Source organism: Ictidomys tridecemlineatus, chromosome 4 (assembly GCF_052094955.1).
Source record: "Ictidomys tridecemlineatus isolate mIctTri1 chromosome 4, mIctTri1.hap1, whole genome shotgun sequence".
NCBI lineage: Eukaryota > Metazoa > Chordata > Mammalia > Rodentia > Sciuridae > Ictidomys > Ictidomys tridecemlineatus.
Window position 1 is genome coordinate 61,627,762 of NC_135480.1, and position 17,080 is coordinate 61,644,841.

At 45.2% G+C, this 17,080-nt stretch overlaps 1 long non-coding RNA gene across 3 annotated transcripts in view; it reads left to right on the plus strand.

Annotated features, from left to right (window-relative positions):
* LOC120889649 (uncharacterized) overlaps positions 1–17,080 on the plus strand; it is a 79,535-nt gene that overhangs the window by 27,765 nt on the left and 34,690 nt on the right. Inside the window, exons 2-3 of one of the 3 annotated variants that reach the window (XR_013437789.1) lie at positions 10,796–10,881; positions 11,006–11,162. The exons of 1 other annotated variant lie outside the window; for it this stretch is intronic. This is a non-coding gene — a long non-coding RNA (uncharacterized LOC120889649). The remainder of the gene's footprint in view (positions 1–10,795; positions 10,882–11,005; positions 11,163–17,080) is intronic. One more of the 3 variants, XR_013437790.1, reaches the window with a different exon arrangement.

Below are 17,080 nucleotides of genomic sequence, written 5' to 3' on the forward strand. Positions count from 1 at the left end.
TAGTCAAGAGAAGTTTACTGGGGCTAGAGGTGTAGCTCAGTGGTAGAATACTTGCCCAGCATTTGCTGTGGCCTTGAATTTGATCCTAGCACTGGGGAAAAAGAATTACATTTATTTGGGGCTAATTAGGATTGTAATCTAGGAAAACGGAATCAAGAAGTCTTAAAACTTGCTCCCTGAGCTTTGGCCTGCTGCAGGAGCTTAATCCAAAACAATGGCCTCCTGTAATTTTTATTTAACAAAGCTGATGACAGTCTGGTTAATCTAGCCACTAAGGGATTCATATGCATTCCTCCCCTGACTCCATTGCATTATACCAGTAATCTTACTTGCTCCAAAGGCAGAAGAGTCTGAACAAAAGATTTTTGAAATGTCACACCTCAACAGTCCTTCAGCTCTGTGGTGCAAAGGTGTAATTATATTGGTAGAATTCTAGGCATTCTGAAAAGATATTTGGAAAAAAATTGTTTTCTTTTCTTTTTCTTTTTTGGTACTGGGGATTGAACCCAGGGGTACTCTCCCACTGAGGTACATCCCCAGCCCTTTTTATTTTTTATTTCAAGACAGTCTTGATAAGTTGCTGAGGGTTCATTGCTGAGGCTGGTCTTGAAATTGTGATCCTCCTGCCTATCTCCTAAGGTGCTGGGATTACAAGCAAGGACTACCCTGCCTAACTGGGAAAATATTTTCTTACCAAATGGGCACCTTTTGCTTACCCACAGAGAAGACAGCATTTTCTGCCTACACAGGAGAGAGCTCAGAAAAGGTGCAGGGCTCTGGGCCAAATGGGCCCAGTTCCAGCTGTGACCTTCAGTTCCACTCCCTAGGCCAAGATGCTAAATTCAAATCTCCCATCTGTCCTGAAGCCAGTTAGTTCAGTCACTATGGGCACGTGCCTGGCAACTGGATTTGCTTAAGATGAAATCTTGATTATATAAAAGAATCTTTAGCCTGCAATGTTTTCCATACCCAGTACACAAATTAAAACATTTCTAGGCTAGGTGTGGTGGCTCTTGCCTGTAGTGCCAACAACCCGGGAGGCTGAGGCAGGATTGAAGGAGCCCAGGAGGAAGGCCAGCCTGGGCAACATAGAAAAACATCTAAAATTCTTAAGGAAGGAAGGATGGAAGGAAGGTCTGGAGATATAGCTCAGTGCATAGTTCTGGATTAAACCCTCAGCACTGAAAAATATTTTTTTTCTTGATTATACTTGGAGAAAAGAAAACAAGTAAGATAAAAAGAGAATAGAACTAGAACCAAGGAAAAAAAATCCTGTTAGGCATCAAAACCATCATTCAAACAGCCAGTTTATTTACTAATTCATTCTTGCAACTAACCAATCACCCTTAATTCGACTAGTCAAAAGTCTTCAATCCAATATCCTGTACTCATTGGGATAACCAATCAAATTCCTTCCTTCCTTCCTTCATTCATTCATTTAGCTTCTTTAACAAATCAACTCTCATTCAACCAACAAAGCAATAAGTAGTTGTTTAATCCTTATTCACTCAACTAATTATTGCAAATATCAAAGTTCAGGGCTGAAAGAGACCTCAAAGGACTACTTCAACCACTTCAACCTTGTAGGAATTCTCTCAGATACAGCCTTCCCAGGTAGAGAACTCACTATCTTCAAAGGTTGCCTGCCTGGAGGTAGATGTGGTAACACACACCTGTAATCCCAGAGACTCAGGAGGATGAGGTAGGAGGATCCTGAACTCGAGGCCAGCCTCAACAGCTTAGTGGGTCCATAAGCAATTTAGGGAGACCCTGTCTCAAAATAAAAAATAAAAAGGGCTGGGATGAAGCTCAGTGGTAAAGCACCTCTGGAGCTCTGGCCTCAACCCCCAGTTCCAAAAAAAAGAAAGAAAAGGAAAAAAAAAAAAGTTGCTTGGAACATCTCTGATTGTGAGAGAACAATATTTCTAAAGCTAATCAGAAGCCTGCCCCCTGGTAACTCATATCTGCTTCTGGCGCTGCCTTCCCGGTCACTGGAACAATACAGTTGCTATTCAAGAAGAGCCTGTCCAAGAAGAGCCTGCCAGCGAGTCAAGAGAGAGATTATGCCCTCTGAGGCCTCTCTCCTCACCTGTCCCTGCGGTTGATGTTCTCTTGATCTGGTCTCTCTCTCCTCTAGTTAGGTAGGCCTCACTCAATTCAGGGCTCTCTCCCGATTTGGGGTTTGGAACGAGAGTTCACATTCCAAGTATGATGTGACCAAGCTCCCGAGTGTTTGTCATACCTGCCATTTTGCCAGAGGGATTTCCCTGCAGCCTGTTCCTCAGGCCCCATCTCCTCTTGCTATTGTTGAGTGCCTTGAGGGCAAGTGGTCCAAGGGCTTGCTGGACACTTCAGTGATGGCCTGACCCAAAAAGCTCTCACCAAACTGGGGCAGCAGGAATTAGGTGGGCCAGACATTTATTCCTCTGAGGAATTTGAACCTAAGATCTGAGGAAGAAACTGACCACTGGAAGCAGGAGATGAGGTAAGTTTCAGAAAAAGGAATAGACAGATGGCCTAGTCAGTACAGGCCATGAGAAATCAGAGGCTGGGCTGGGACAAGGGAGGCAGTGACTTACTGCTTTGATAGGGTTGTGGAAGCAAGTGACAGAATAAACTGGACAGTTTAAGTAGAAAAACAATTGGTTAAACAGATGGGCTTTTTTTGGGTGGCGGGGGCCTTGGAATTGAACACAGGGCCCCACACATTCTAGGCAAGCACTCTACTGTTGAGCCACTCCCACAGCCATGTGCAGGATTTTTGATGGGAATTTCAATTCTCAGCTGAATCTGGGTTTTAATCATTACCCTAAATACAGGAGTAAGCATGCACTCCCTTCTCTTCTCTGCCAAAGTGCCGGGGCAGGCGGATCCAGACAAAACAGAAATGGTCTTACAATATTACTTCAAAGCTGGGTGCAGGTTCTGGCTATAAGTCCAGCCTTCTGGCCTGACTGAGAACGGATTTTGCAGAAGCTGTACAATAGGATTCTTTTGACTGCAAATCATGGAAATCCATCTCTCATGTATTAAGCAAATCAAACAAACAAAACCCAGAAACATAAAAGGGGAGGGTGAAATTGGGTCATATAAAAATGAAATCCACGAGTAGGGATGGCTTCAGGAATGGCTAGATCTAAGCACACAAGTCACCAAGAATCTGTCTCCATTTCATGACTTTGCCTCTGACTGCGTTGGTTGGTTTTTCTCTCTCAGGTTACTCTCCCAGTGATGTAGCAAGATAGCTCCCAAGAGTTCCCTCCCCCATCCCCACTTCTTTTTTTCTTTTCTTTTTCATTACAGGGCATTGAAGGCCACATGCATGCTAGGCACAAGTACTAGCATTGAGCTAAATCCCCAGTCCTTTCTATTTTTATTTTGAGACAGGGCCTGGCCTCAAACTTCTTATTCTCCTGCCTTAGCCTCCCTGAGCCCCTAGAATTTTGTACATGTTGTCATCTCGCCAGGCTAAAAGTTCTGTCTTAACATCATCAGCCTTCCTAGGAAGAGTTTACCTTCCCAATAGTTCTGGGGAAAGTACCAGGGCTGAGTTTCATGAGACTGTTTGAGTTATTTCCCCAGCTCTGGAGTTGAGAGGATGGGGGTCAGTCATACAGGAACTTCTTGAACTAAGAGTAAAGACAGGGCAGCCTTCCAAAGAAAGCCTGGGTGCTGAGAGCAGCAACAAGAATTGTGAAATAGCAGTCAGTTATAAAAAGACACACACACACACACACACACACACACACATTTTAGTGAGTTCAGGAGACTAATGTCAAAAAACCCAAACTTTCTTATGTGATCCCAGACTGGAAACTGATATTTAATCCAGCCTAGAAGGACAAATGATATATTAAGAAACTAGAGTGTTTTCAGGAAGAGGCAAAGCAGACTGGGGCAGATACCTCTGGCTGATTTGGGTCACCACTCCCTCCCCCTTTGGCTTTTGCTACGGAGACAGGATTTCCTGGAGCTCGAGCTGACTTCGTGGGGCTGGCTACCAGACAAGCACTGAGCCCTCTGGTCAAGGCCACAAGCTACCAGAAAGGACAGACATTTATAAGAATATAGCCCCAGGGACAAGAGAGGAGAGTATTGAATTGGGGTTAGGGTTTCCCACCTAAATATTACAGGATGGTGGTTGAAGAGGGACGGAAGAGAGAAAAAAATAAGGAGTTTTAGGCAATAGGAATCAACATGGATTTGAAAGCCAGAAATCGATGCCTCCATCCCTGTACAAGTATGAGAAAAGTTGCTTCAAGGAGTATTGTGTGATAAGAGGCCAGGATTATATACTTTCAAGATTCCTGGAGGGAGAAAAACACTCCCCTCATACATTAAGATCTAAGAGATCTGTGCTGTAAACCATGAGCCACAGGATAAGATGTACTTGATGGCAGCCTGGAGAATCTGTCCCAGCCAAAGCCCAACTGACAGGGAACTCTTACGGGGAGAAAAAAAAAAAATCAGAATTCCGTGGAAACTGGAATCCCTGTGCTGGATATCTTCCACATCTGCCTTCCACTCTGCCCTAGGAAGCTGACTTTATAGATTCTTGTGCATCTATTTCAGCTTCAGGTTGGGTTTGGCCAGTAGACATATTACCTAACCAGGCCCGTTGTGCCCACCACACAGTGTGCCAATCACTGAAGCAATGAATTTTGCAAAAGAGTGTAATTCATGAGGTGGCCAAACATGAAGAGGTGGGATCCCCAAATCTCAAATTCACCTCCCCAAGGATACGAATTAGGGAAATGTGAAATAAAGAAACAAGGTGGTTTGAGGCATGGGGAAAGGTGATTGGAGGTGAGGAAAAGTGAAGTAAAACCTGAGCACATCTGTAATCCCAACTACTCAGAGGCTGAGGCAGGAGGATCTCAAATTCAAGACCTGCCTGGGCAATGTAGAGAGACCCTGCCTCAACAATCCATCAAGCAATCATTCAAGTGAAGTAATTGGTGATGTGGGCATGTGTAATCAAACCTCTTGGCTCTTTGTAGGGTACATGTTCAGAAACTGACAGTGTTAAGGGTGTTTTCTGGCACTCTGATATCAAAAGGTACCCATCAGACACCTACACAGGCCCAAGTAAAGGGTGGGTGGTTTCAACTAGTTTGAGCTATCTCTAAATTCCTCAAAAATAACTCAGGCAATCATTATCATCATGACCCAAGTGTAAGGGTGTTATCTCTAGTAAAGCTAGTGGGAGTATTGGTTAGGTAGGTGAATTCTAAAATTGGTGATAAAAAACAAGTGAAACTAGAGGGTTTTATTTGGGTTTTTCCTCTATTTCAGAAAAGCATACCTAGAGCAGGGCGTGGTGGTGCATATCTGTAATACCCAGAGACTTGGGAGGCTGAGGCAGGAGGATGGAAGGTTTGAGGCCCCAAGAAATTTAGTGAAATCCTGCCTCAAAATTTGAAAAATTTTAAAAAGGGCTGGAAATGTGTCTCAGTGGTTAAGGGCCCCTGGGTTCAATCCCTGGTACCAAAAAATAAAAAAGGGTTAGGAATCAGAGGGAGGAAAGGGAGGTGATGAGGTCAGAGTATTTTTTCATTTTCTTGCCTATCTTCTTGTGGCATTATTTGGGCTCACTCTGTCCCTCAACTAAACATCACTGGTTCTTTCAAAGATTCTACATTAATCTTTCTCACTCCACATTGTGGTAACTGTTCTCTCCCCCTGCCCAGTGCCAAGAGGTAGTGACAGCTTTGCTACTACTAACTCCAAGATATGGTACTTAAAGGTCCCCTACATTTTGTAAATAGTCCCTTTATAAACAAAACCATTTTCCATTTTCATCTGTTTCTTGTTGGGATCCTGAATGATACCGTCCCTAAAACCTTCCCTTTCAGTTAAGGTAATTTGGTAGGAGCAAGCTGGGAGCTAGGCAGACCTCAGAGAATAAAAGCAAGTGGAAGAGAAGGAATGGGGATAGTACCAACTGGGGAGTGATGCAGGTGGGATAGACAGAAGGCCAATAAATGACTAAAATTTCTTCATATCCAACCTGAAGCCCTAAGCTTATACTTTTTTCCCTTTGGGTACCAGAATTAAGCCCAGGGGTACTCTAACACTGAGCTACCTCCCCAGCCCTTTTCATTTTTTTTTTATTTTGAGACTGAGTCTTACTAAGTTGCTGAGAGTCTTGCTAAGTTGCTGATGCTATCCTCAAACTTGAGATCCTCCTGCCTCAGCCTCCTGAGAGTCTAGGATTACAGGTATGCACCACTGCACTGAGCATGGGTTGACTCTCCTGATGGTATCTCACAGGTCTGTGGACATGCTGGTCAGATGAAGGACAAACTAAAAAAACTCCAAGTACTCATGGGTTTGACTGATTCAGGCAGGGATTTTCATCAGGACCAGAGAGGCCAATCTTGAGACAGCAGTACCTCTAAGGTCACTAGTGCTGCAAGGATCAAAGGTGTGGATATCTAACTTGTCTCCAAGGGCCAAGGAAGAGAGAGAAAGAGGAATCTAGATCTGAAAATCCCTAGCCTCCAAGCCTTTTAATGCTAATGCTTCTATATTTCAACCAACAGTGGCTGGAATTCTCTTCCTCATCAAAGTCAAGGTGGGTGTAGGGTGGGGGTTTGGGGGTGTATTGGGAGAGTGGAGGCATCCAAGAGACCCTTTGAAGAGACTGGGAGGGGCACCTGCAAGAAGGGGAGAAGGGCTTCTCGCAGTTGGATGCTCACTGAGCTAGAATCCTGCAGGCTCCACTGGAATAAAGCAAGGAGAGAAAGCTGGCTGTGGGCAGGACAGGCCTGGGGATGTTTGTGGACTAGAGAGTTCTAAGGTAGGAGGCCCCACTTAGAGACCTATGTCAACAGAGCTTTGTCAGGACCAGGGTATGTGGGCCTGGAAGAAAAATTGGGACATTCTTCCCACTTCCCATGACCCCATGTGAAAGAGCATGGAGCTTAGAGGAGGGGCAGGAACCAGAGACAGCAGTCACAGGACCACACAGTGGGAAACTACCCACACTAACACTTGGAGGAGGGATTAGAGTCGAACAGATGCCAGGACAAAAGGCCAGGCTGCCTGTATCTATAAGAATCCTTGGGCTGGGGATGTGGCTCAAGCAGTAGTGCACTCGCCTGGCATGGGTGACGCCCAGGTTCGATCCTCAGCACCACATACAAACAAAGATGTTGTGTCCGCTGAAAACTAAAAAATAAATATTAAAAATTCTCTCTCTCTCTCTCTTAAAAAAAAAAAAAAGAATCCTTGGCAATGTAGAGCTAAAGAGCCCCCCAAGAACTACACATATCACCTGTGTGAAGACAGTCACATCACAGAGGCCAAGGGCAGATAGAAACAGACAGCCAGAGTCCCCTGTCTGCCAGAGTGAAGTCACCAGCAGCAGACCTGCCAAGTTTCTTCCCCACCTCAGAGGAGTCAGCGATCAAATAGAGCAGTGTCCCTTTGGCATACCCAGCTCCCTCCCCATGCCACGTCCCTAGAGTCACCTTTCCAGCTTGGGTTGGGCAAGAGGATTGCTATGAACTGGACCAGACCCTGACAGACCCTGACATTTTAAACTGAACTGATCTAATTTTTTTTTTTTTGTACCAGGGATTGAACCCAGGGGTCCTTAACCACTGAGCCACATCCCCAGCCCTTTTTTATATTTTATTAGAGACAGCGTCTTTGAGCTCGTGATCCTCCTGCCTCAGCCTTCGGAGTCACTGCGCTTAGCCTAAATTTTAAAAATCGAACAAGATTAGCAAGTCACATAAATTCTCCTATTATGTTAAAAAGAAGAGGAAAGAGAAAAGGCAGTGTCTATGGAGAAAATAATGAAAACAAAAAGTATCTTTGTGTCGACCTCAACAGGTTGAAATTCCTTGACAATGTGGTGAAATGTGGCATTGGGGATCTTCCCCATGCACTCATTTGAAAACACAAAGTTCTTTTTTTTATTTTATTTTTTAAATTTTTTAATATTTATTTTTTTTAGTTATTGGTGGACACAACATCTTTGTTTGTATGTGGTGCTGAGGATCGAACCCGGGCCGCATGCATGCCAGGCGAGCGCGCTACCGCTTGAGCCACATCCCCAGCCCACAAAGTTCTGTTCCAGGAGCCAGTCCATTCCTCATGTCTCCCCACTTTGGTCTGTGACAGGAGAAACCAATGTGCTTCTCCCATGCTAGGCAAGTGCTCTACCATTGAGCTACATCCTTAAGCCCTTTTCTCAAATTTTGAGACAGGGTCTTGCAAAAGTTGCTCAGGTTGGTCTTGAACTTGCAATCCTCCAGCTTTAGGCTCCTGGCTAAATTAACTATTTATTTTTGTACTAGGGATTTAACCCAGGGGTGACCATATTTCCAGTCCTTTTATTTTATTTTTTATTTTGAGGCAGAGTCTCACTAATTGCTTAGGACCTTGCTACTAAATTGCTGAAGCTGCCTTGAGCTTGTGATCCTCCTGCCTCATTCTCCTGAGTCACTGGAATTACAGGCCTGTATCACCATGTCTGGCTTAAATTGACTTTTTTTTTTTTTTTTTTTTTTTTTTTAGAGAGAGAGAGAGAGAGAGAGAGAGAGAGAGAGAGAGAGAGAGAGAGAGAGAGAAGAGAGAATCTTTTTTAATATTTATTTTTTAGTTTTCGGCAGGCACAACATCTTTGTTTGTATGTGGTGCTGAGGATCGAACCCGGGCCACACGCATGCCAGGCAAGCACGCTACCGCTTGAGCCACATCCCCAGCCCTTAAATTGACTTTTTAAGTGATGTTTTCATATGGGTAATAGAGGAGAGGGTCAGGAGGACAGTGGGACTAAAACTAAACTTCCAGGTGTTTAGCAACTCCCAGAGGAGTAGCCATTAATGTTAAATGGTGGGTACAGAATGGCAAGGCAGGATTAAATACTCCTGCCTAAAAAAGGGGAGCCAGCCCAGGTGCAATGGCGCATGCCTGTAATCCCAGCAATTTGACAAGTTCAGGGCCAGCAGAAAGAAAAGCGAGGAACCAGGAGACAGGCCAGCGGGAATGAAAGATGGAGATCAAGCAGAGATACTCAGAGAGATTATTTGTCAGAGCTGACAAAGAAAGGCCATCTCTCCATAGATGGAGAGAGGCAAAACAGGCTTGGGGTTCAGGACTTTTATGGGGCAGGGGCAGGGATTAGAGCCCCGTGGGTCTTAATGTGTGTGGGGTGGTGAAGGGTTGGGTATGAGAGAGTGGTGAGCCTTCCTCAGAAACGCTCTTAGGATATGTCAAGAGCTTTCTAATGTTTTGAACAACTAATAATAATAATAATAATAAAAAGAAACGCTCTTAGGAGGGAAAGTGAAATGTTTCTTAAAATGGCTGCTGTCACTTAAGATGGCGGTTCAGATGCTAAGCAAGGACCTTACACCAGCCTCAGTAATTTAGTGAGGCCCTAAACAATTTATAAAGCATCCCCAGTTAAGTCCTAAGTATTAAAAAAAAAAAAAAAAAAAAAGCCAAGGACAAAGAGGGGATGGGAAGGGGCTGGGGTTGTAGTTGGGGTAGAGCGCTTGCCTAGCATGTGGGGGGCGCGGGGTTCTATTCTCAGCACTGCATATAAATAAGTAAATAAAAATAAAGGTCTATTGACAACTAAAAAATATTTTTTTAAAAAAGGTGGGGGGGGATAGGAAAGATTCCCTAAAGAGGGGTCCAAGGGCTTGAAAGCTGAATGGGAGCCTCAAGATACAGAGAGAGTCTGTTTGCAGTGGTGCATGCCTGTAATCCCAGCAGCATGGGAGGCTGAGGCAGAAGGATCATAAGTTCAGAGCCAGCCTCTGCAATTTAGCAAGGCCCCAAGCAACTCAGCCAGATCCTATCTCTAAAATAAAATATAAAAAAGGGATGGGGATATGCCCCTGAGTTCAATCCTAGCTAACAAACAAATAAACAAAAACAGGGAGAACCATACCAAGCATCTTTGAGAAAAAATCCTGTCTGATGGGGATTTTCTGAAGAGGAATATTGTCAAAGTGAAAATGAAGGAAGACACAACACACAGCCCTCTCCTCTATTGCCCATATGAAAACATCACTTAAAAAGTCAATTTAAGCCAGACATGGTGATACAGGCCTGTAATTCCAGTGACTCAGGAGAATGAGGCAGGAGGATCACAAGCTCAAGGCCAGCCTCAGCAATTTAGTAGCAAGGTCCTAAGCAACTTAGTGAGCCCCTGCCTCAAAATAAAAAATAAAATAAAAGGACTGGGGATATGGTTTAGTGGTTAATCACCCCTGGGTTAAATCCCCAGTACCAAAATAAATAAATAAAGTTAATTTAGCCAGGGACCTAAAGCTGGAGGACTACAAGTTCAAGACCAACCTGAGCAACTTCTGCAAGACCCTGTCTCAAAATTTGAGAAAGGGCTTAAGGACGTAGCTCAATGGTAGAGCACTTGCCTAGCATGGGAGAAGCACATTGGTTTCTCCTGTCACAGACCAGAGTGGGGAGACATGAGGAATAAGTGGAAAAAAAAAAAAAGGATGAAATTCAATTAAAGTGTGGAGTTTAGTCTTTAGTTATGACAAAGGTATCATAGTAATGTCAAAGGTTGACAATGAGGGGGACTGGGTAAGGCGTATAATGGGGCTGAGGCTGCACAGGCTGGTATTTGCTCTTCTATCTTTGCAACTTTTACATCAATCTAAAATTATTTCAAAATAGTCTATTAAAAGAGGAGAGAGAGAGACAGAGAGAATTCTCCCTGTCCCCTGTGATGCATATTCACTTTTCCTGTGTGGAAGAGCATTTTATCTGAGATTTTATATGTAAAAAAACACCTGTCTACCTCCAGATGACCTGGTGACACTGGCATGGAACTGAGGCAGTGGAAAGAGCCAAATCTTGACTCTAACTCCTTCAGGATCCTATGATCTGGAGGTAGGTGGATGTGATGGTCTGTGATTCACTAACAGGAATTATTCACCCTGTCTGTAGAGATTATTCACCCTGTTTGTAGCTGGACATGTCATCATATGCCTGCTTCTCCTTTGGGACCCCACAGCTCCAGGCCACTCCTCCCCATGACTGAACAATGAAGAGAGTAGTTCACTTTTTGGAGGAACTTTTCCATAAGTCTGAGAACTCCGACGCTGAGGCTCCTGCATCTTTGGTGCTGGTTGGCTGTGCCTTACCACTTGCCCTGTGTGTGGACAATTGAGGTGACTCTATTCTGGGCTCTGGAATGACTCATTTCATTTAATTTTTACATCAATCTGGAAGGATAGAGATCATGGTCCCCATTTTACTGGTGGGGAAACTAAGTTCGCAGAGGATGCATTTGCTTTCTGTCAAAGCAGCCTCTGAAACAGATATGAATAGCACCAATAATTCTGGGCCTAGGAGGGCTGATAAATAGAAAAAAACTGGAGAACTGGGGAACGTGGAGGGGAAAGGTCATTTTGATGTTCCACAGTCAGTGGACTTTGGAGCCAGGAGAGTCTCTAGGGAGAAGGAGATAAAGAGAATATCCCAAAAGGAGGAAATAGTAAGAGGCTTGGCACTGAAATGTAAAACCTAGAAATCCAGCAGTTCACAGGCATCCATCTGGGTGGGCTGGGGCCCAGGATCCATGCAGAGAGTGGTTTGGAATCAGAAACTAAAGCATCAGGGTTTGGTAGGGCTCTTTCTATCCCACTCCACAGGGCCCTATTTCCCCTGGGGATCTGCCCCTGGGCTAACATTAGCATTCCATCTTTGGAGCCAAGGACTGCCCATTCTGAAGCCTCTTTGTTTCTGTTGGAAGGAGGTCCCTGCTAGGGCCCTCAAGGGTCAGTGCTGGGAAGACTCAAAATAGGGCATAGATTGGAGAAACTTTCAAGCACTGTATCTGTTTTGTGCCAAGTCCTAAAATGGGCCCTGGACATGAGGATGACTCATTGCTCTCTCCCTAGGAGCACTTGCACCAGGGAGTATGCTCACTGCCATGGCTGATGTGATCATATGATCCATGAGGAACAGGGTCCAGGACTGGGGGTGCCCAGAGAAGGCCCCAGACCCTAGGGGACTCCTTGCCAGACCTCCCGAGCCTGTCTCTGGTGGACAGGGCAGCCAATGTGATCTGCAGTCCCAGTGGAAAGAAGACCCCCAAGTTCTACCCCTGGCTGCCTCTTCAAGAGGAGAATCAGACCCGGGCTAGGAGTGATGTTGTTCAGGGGCCTGGCATGAGGGCCTTTCACTATCCAGGCGAACTCTGTAGTCCACATAATGGTATAATGTTGGGAACCTGCCATTTGGTAGCTAAGCAGGAGCAGACCAACCCAGCAGGCCTTATTGTGACCTTATGTACTAGACACTTCAATAACTCTGGCTACTTCTCCAAGGGCATGCACTGTGTTAAAGTCTTCTGGGCCTCACCTTTTTTTTTTTTTTTAAATATATATATACACATATATTTTTAGTTTGTTGATAGACCTTTATTTTATTTATTTCTATGCGGTGCTGAAAATCAAACCCAGTACCTCACACATGCGAGGCAAGTGTGCTGCCACTAAGTCTCAACCCCAGCTCCTCTCCTGTTTTTTTTTTTTTTAATTTTATTAGTTTTTGTTGGACCTTTGTTTTATGTACTTATTTATATGTGGTGCGGCACACATGCTAGGTTACACTGTAACTCTGAGCCACAACCCAGCCCCCAGGCCTTTCCTTTAATCTGCAGTTTCAAGGAAGAGGAAGTCTCAGAGGTGGTGGGGAAAGATGCAGATGGTGTGCTTTCCTCTGACAGTGTTCTCTTTCCCTCTCCCTCCCTCTTTCCCTTTTTTTTTTTTTCTTTACTTTCTTCTTTGTTGGTGCCGAAGATTGTACCCAGGGGCTCCTGCATGCCAGGCAAGCTCTGAACCACTGAAGTACATGCCTAGCATCCCACTTTCATTTCTAGTACTAGGGACTGAACCTGGGATCGCTCTACCACTAAGCTGCACCCAAATCTTTTTTCCTTTTTTCTCTTCTTTTTCGGGTATAGGGGATTGAATATGAGACAGGAGTTATCTGTGTGGTTCTTTGTCTCATGGATTTGAAGGATGGGATCCATGGAAGTGCTAAGTAATAGGATTTATTCAAGTAATTGAAAGAAAGAAAGAAAGAAAGCAGAGCTCCTGCAGAGGGAGGGGTCCCCAGGAAGGTAGCACAGGGTAGCTGTTGTCTAGGGGTTTATGTAAGGTTAGAAGGAAGTTAGGTGCTCTTGAAGACCATAGAGATTTTAAATAAGTGGGCCTTAGAGTTCGGTTACACTAGAGCACTTGGTGTCCACACACGCCCTGTCCAATCAGGATGTTGAGCACATGCCATTTTGCCTCAGGGGCAGGCTTAGGTTCTGGTGAAAATCTTTAGACTCCACTGGAGTCACCAGCTGTCTACTCCATTTGTAAACTCCAGAGCCACGAGCCTTAACCCTGTCTTCCTAACACATATGTGTCTCCTGCTCTCAAACCCATGGCCCTGCACATGCTAGGCAAGTGCTCTAACATAGGTCTATGTCCCCAGAATTTTTAAAATTTTTATTTATTTGTTTAGTGCTAAAAGGAGTTGAATCCAGCCTTACCACTGAGTTATATCCCCAGCCCTTTTTATTTTTTATTTTATTTTGAGACAGGGTCTGGCTCAATTGCCTAAGCTGGCCTTGAACTTGGGATCCCTGTGCCTCAGTCTCCCAAGTAGCTGGGATTACAGGCATGTGCCACACTGCACCCAGAAGACAAATGCTCTTTTATTCTTTTTTTTAACCTGAATTTATTTATTTTTTATTTTTTCCTTTTATTGGTACATTATAATTATATGTAACAGTGGGATTGTGTGTGTGTGTGTGTGTGTGTGTGTGTGTGTGTGTGTTGCTAGGGATTGAACCCAGGGCCTTGTGCAGGCAAGGCAAGCACTCTACCAACTGAGCTATATCCCCAGCCTTAACAGTAGGATTTGTTGTAATATATTCATATATGCATATAATAAAACAGTATAATCTGACTAATTTCATTCCCCAGTACCTTCTCTTTCTCTCCCCTATCTCCCCCTAATCTCCTTCTTTTATTCTGCTGGTCTCCTTTCTATTTTTTTTTAATTTGTTCTAATTAGTTATACATGACAGTAGAATGCATTTTGACACATTTACACAAATAGAGCACAACTTCTCATTTCTCTGGCTGTATGTGGTGCAGTCACACCAGTAGTGTAATCATACTGTGTATAGGGTAATAATGTCTGTCTCATTCTACCGTCCTTCCCATCCCCACAGCCCCACCACACCTCTCACTCCCCTCTGCATAATCCAAAGTTCCTTTATTCTTTCCTATGCCTGCCCCCCCCCATTATGGATCAATATCTGCTGATCAGAGAAAACATTCAGTCTTTGGTTTTTTGGGATTGGCTTATTTCACTTATCATAATGTTCTCTAGTTTCATCCATTTACCTGCAAATGCTGTAATTTCATTTTTCTGTAAGGCTGAGTAATCATTCCATTGTGTATATATACCACATTGTCTTTATCCATTCATCTGTTGAAGGGCGTCTAGGTTGGTTCCGTAGTTTAGCTATTGTGAATTGAGCCACTGCTCTTTGTGTTCTTGTGAAATGAGTAAGAAGGGGTCAAGATAATTCCCCAGTGGAAGAAATCCCATATTTTCAGGGGAAAAGGTTCTGGAAAGGCACATGAGACCCTGAGTGCTGAGCGGGGAGCAGTGAGGGAGAAATGTCACTAGTTCTCAGAGTTGTGGATGAGATGAAGAAGGAATGACTGTGAGGCTGAAATGGGGGATTCTGCCAGGGAGAATGAAGGACCTGAAATGGCTGCTATAGGCAGGTAGATGGGGATCTTACTCATAGGGGCAGGCAGGGGAGCAAGGAGCGAGGGGGCACTTCCTGGGCCTACCTGATACCATCAGAATCACTGGTTCCTGGATCATCAGAGCAAAAGGGATCATAGAGCCCATAGCATCCAATTTATTACACAAATGGGAAGACTGAGGGGAAAGGGGCATATCCTAGGTCACCCTTGTGTCAGGGGCAGGGTCCAGTCTCCAAGGAGGGTCCTGCCTTCTAGATCAGACCATTTTCCACACATATTCAGGCAAGTCAAACCCAGTCAGAAAGTACCCTATCTTGTGACTAGGGAAAGGGAAGGGCCCCTAGGAAGATCATCTGCTCTTGCCTTATTTCTCAGATAATGAAATGAACATCAGAAAGGAGCAGAGTCTTGCCAGAGGTCTCACAACCAGCAAGCAACAAAACCCACCCACCAGATCCAAGTATACTGACCTCAAGCCCAGGACTTCCCACTGCACCAGTTATCTTCTAAGGAGAGCAAAGAGCAGGGAGAAAGGAAGTCACATTTGCTGAGCCTCCTATTATGCAATAGGTCCTTGACACACATTCTTTCCAACCCCCACAATAGCCTTGGAGGCAGATGTTTTTGCCCACGTGTAATAAATTAGAGAACAGAGGTTCAGAGAGGCAAAGCATTTTTGCCCAAGGCCACACAGCTTGTAGAGTGTGATGTAGGAACTCAAGCCCAGGTCTGTCCACTTCTAAAGCCTGTGACCTTCTCCTTACCCAGGCTGAGTTGAATTTGGGCCCCAGGGCTGACAATGCACTGGTGTGGCAAGAGGAGGAAGCCAAGGACAAACTCCAGGCACTGCTATTCTGTTGTACCTGGAACAAAGATCAACAGGAGTGAACTTGGAACAGTAGGGCCCCACCTCCCACTGACAGGTTTTCTAAAAAAAAAAAAAAAAGTATATTGATCCACACCCAGCAATAAAGTCACAGGGAACAAATGACCAATGCCAATGGCAAGGTCCCAAGCTTGCTGAGATACCACCAGGTGGTTTCAGGGCAAGGCACCATTGGTGTCAGAACCTCAGAACTGAGTCTGATTTAGGAGCTTAGACTCTCACTGCCCTAACATGGGGAGGCCTCCAGGATTTGGGGAGGACTCTCCCCACAGACTTCCCACCCCTGCTCTTGTGTCAGCTCCAGAAGCACCCCTCTGCTGCTGGCAGTCGCCTTTCTCATTCTGAGCTGAGACCAGCCTCTGATGACATCCCCATGGTCTCCGCTGGCACCCAAAGTCAGCTTCCCCGTGCCCCTGGAGTGGCTCTGTTAAACTGGGCGGGAAATGACTCTACCTGATCTGCTCCAGGTCTGCCACTGCCTGGACAGAACTGCAGAGCTGAAGCACAGAGCTCCAGAGAAGAACCAGTCGGTTGCCTTCACATTCTAGGCTTTCTGCTTCTGCTAAAGCGGCCTTTGTCCTGACCATGTCTCATTGTATTTCTGTCATCTCAGAGCCCCAACCTTTTTTTTTTTTTTTTAATTGATTGAAGCGCAGGGTCTTGTATTTCTTTGTCAATGTCCACCTTGTGCAGAGGTGCAGTGCTTTCTAGTCCACATACAGCCCCTTCGTGGGCATTATTGCTTTCTTTATGCTTGGGACGGTTGGCTGGACCACACAGAGATGGCTAATGTGAAGTGGCCCCTGTGGAGCCTGGCAATGGCACATATCCCAGGAACAGCCACTGTTCTACTTTTTTTTTAGGTGGGCAGGAGCCTTGTCTCAAGGAGGGATTAACACAAGACCAAGGGGGCTGGGGATGTGGCTCAAGCGGTAGCGCGCTCGCCCGGCATGTGTGCGGCCCGGGTTCGATCCTCAGCACCACATACCAACAAAGATGTTGTGTCCGCCGAGAACTAGAAAATAAATATTAAAAATTCTCTCTCTCTCTCTCTCTCTCTCTCTCTCTCTCCCCTCTCTCATTCTCTCTTTAAAAAAAAACCAAAAAAACAAAAAAAATCCACAAGACCAAGGGAGTCCAGAGAAAGTGAACTGGGTGCAGTCCCCCAGGGTGTCCACAAGGACTTCCTGAGGGCTGGCCCAGAGCTGTTCAGGGCTCAGGCAGGGCGGTCAGAGCAAGTGGGATTGGAGCCGACAGGAGGCACAGAGGCTACTGATGGTCTGTCTGACTTGGTTAGGGTGGAGTCCTTCCTGAGGCCCAGGGTGGATCCGAGACTCTCGAAGGTCCCCACAGGGTCTGTGTCCCTACAAGTATTACCAGTCCTCCTTCCCATTCGATTGGCAGAGGAGGAGACAAA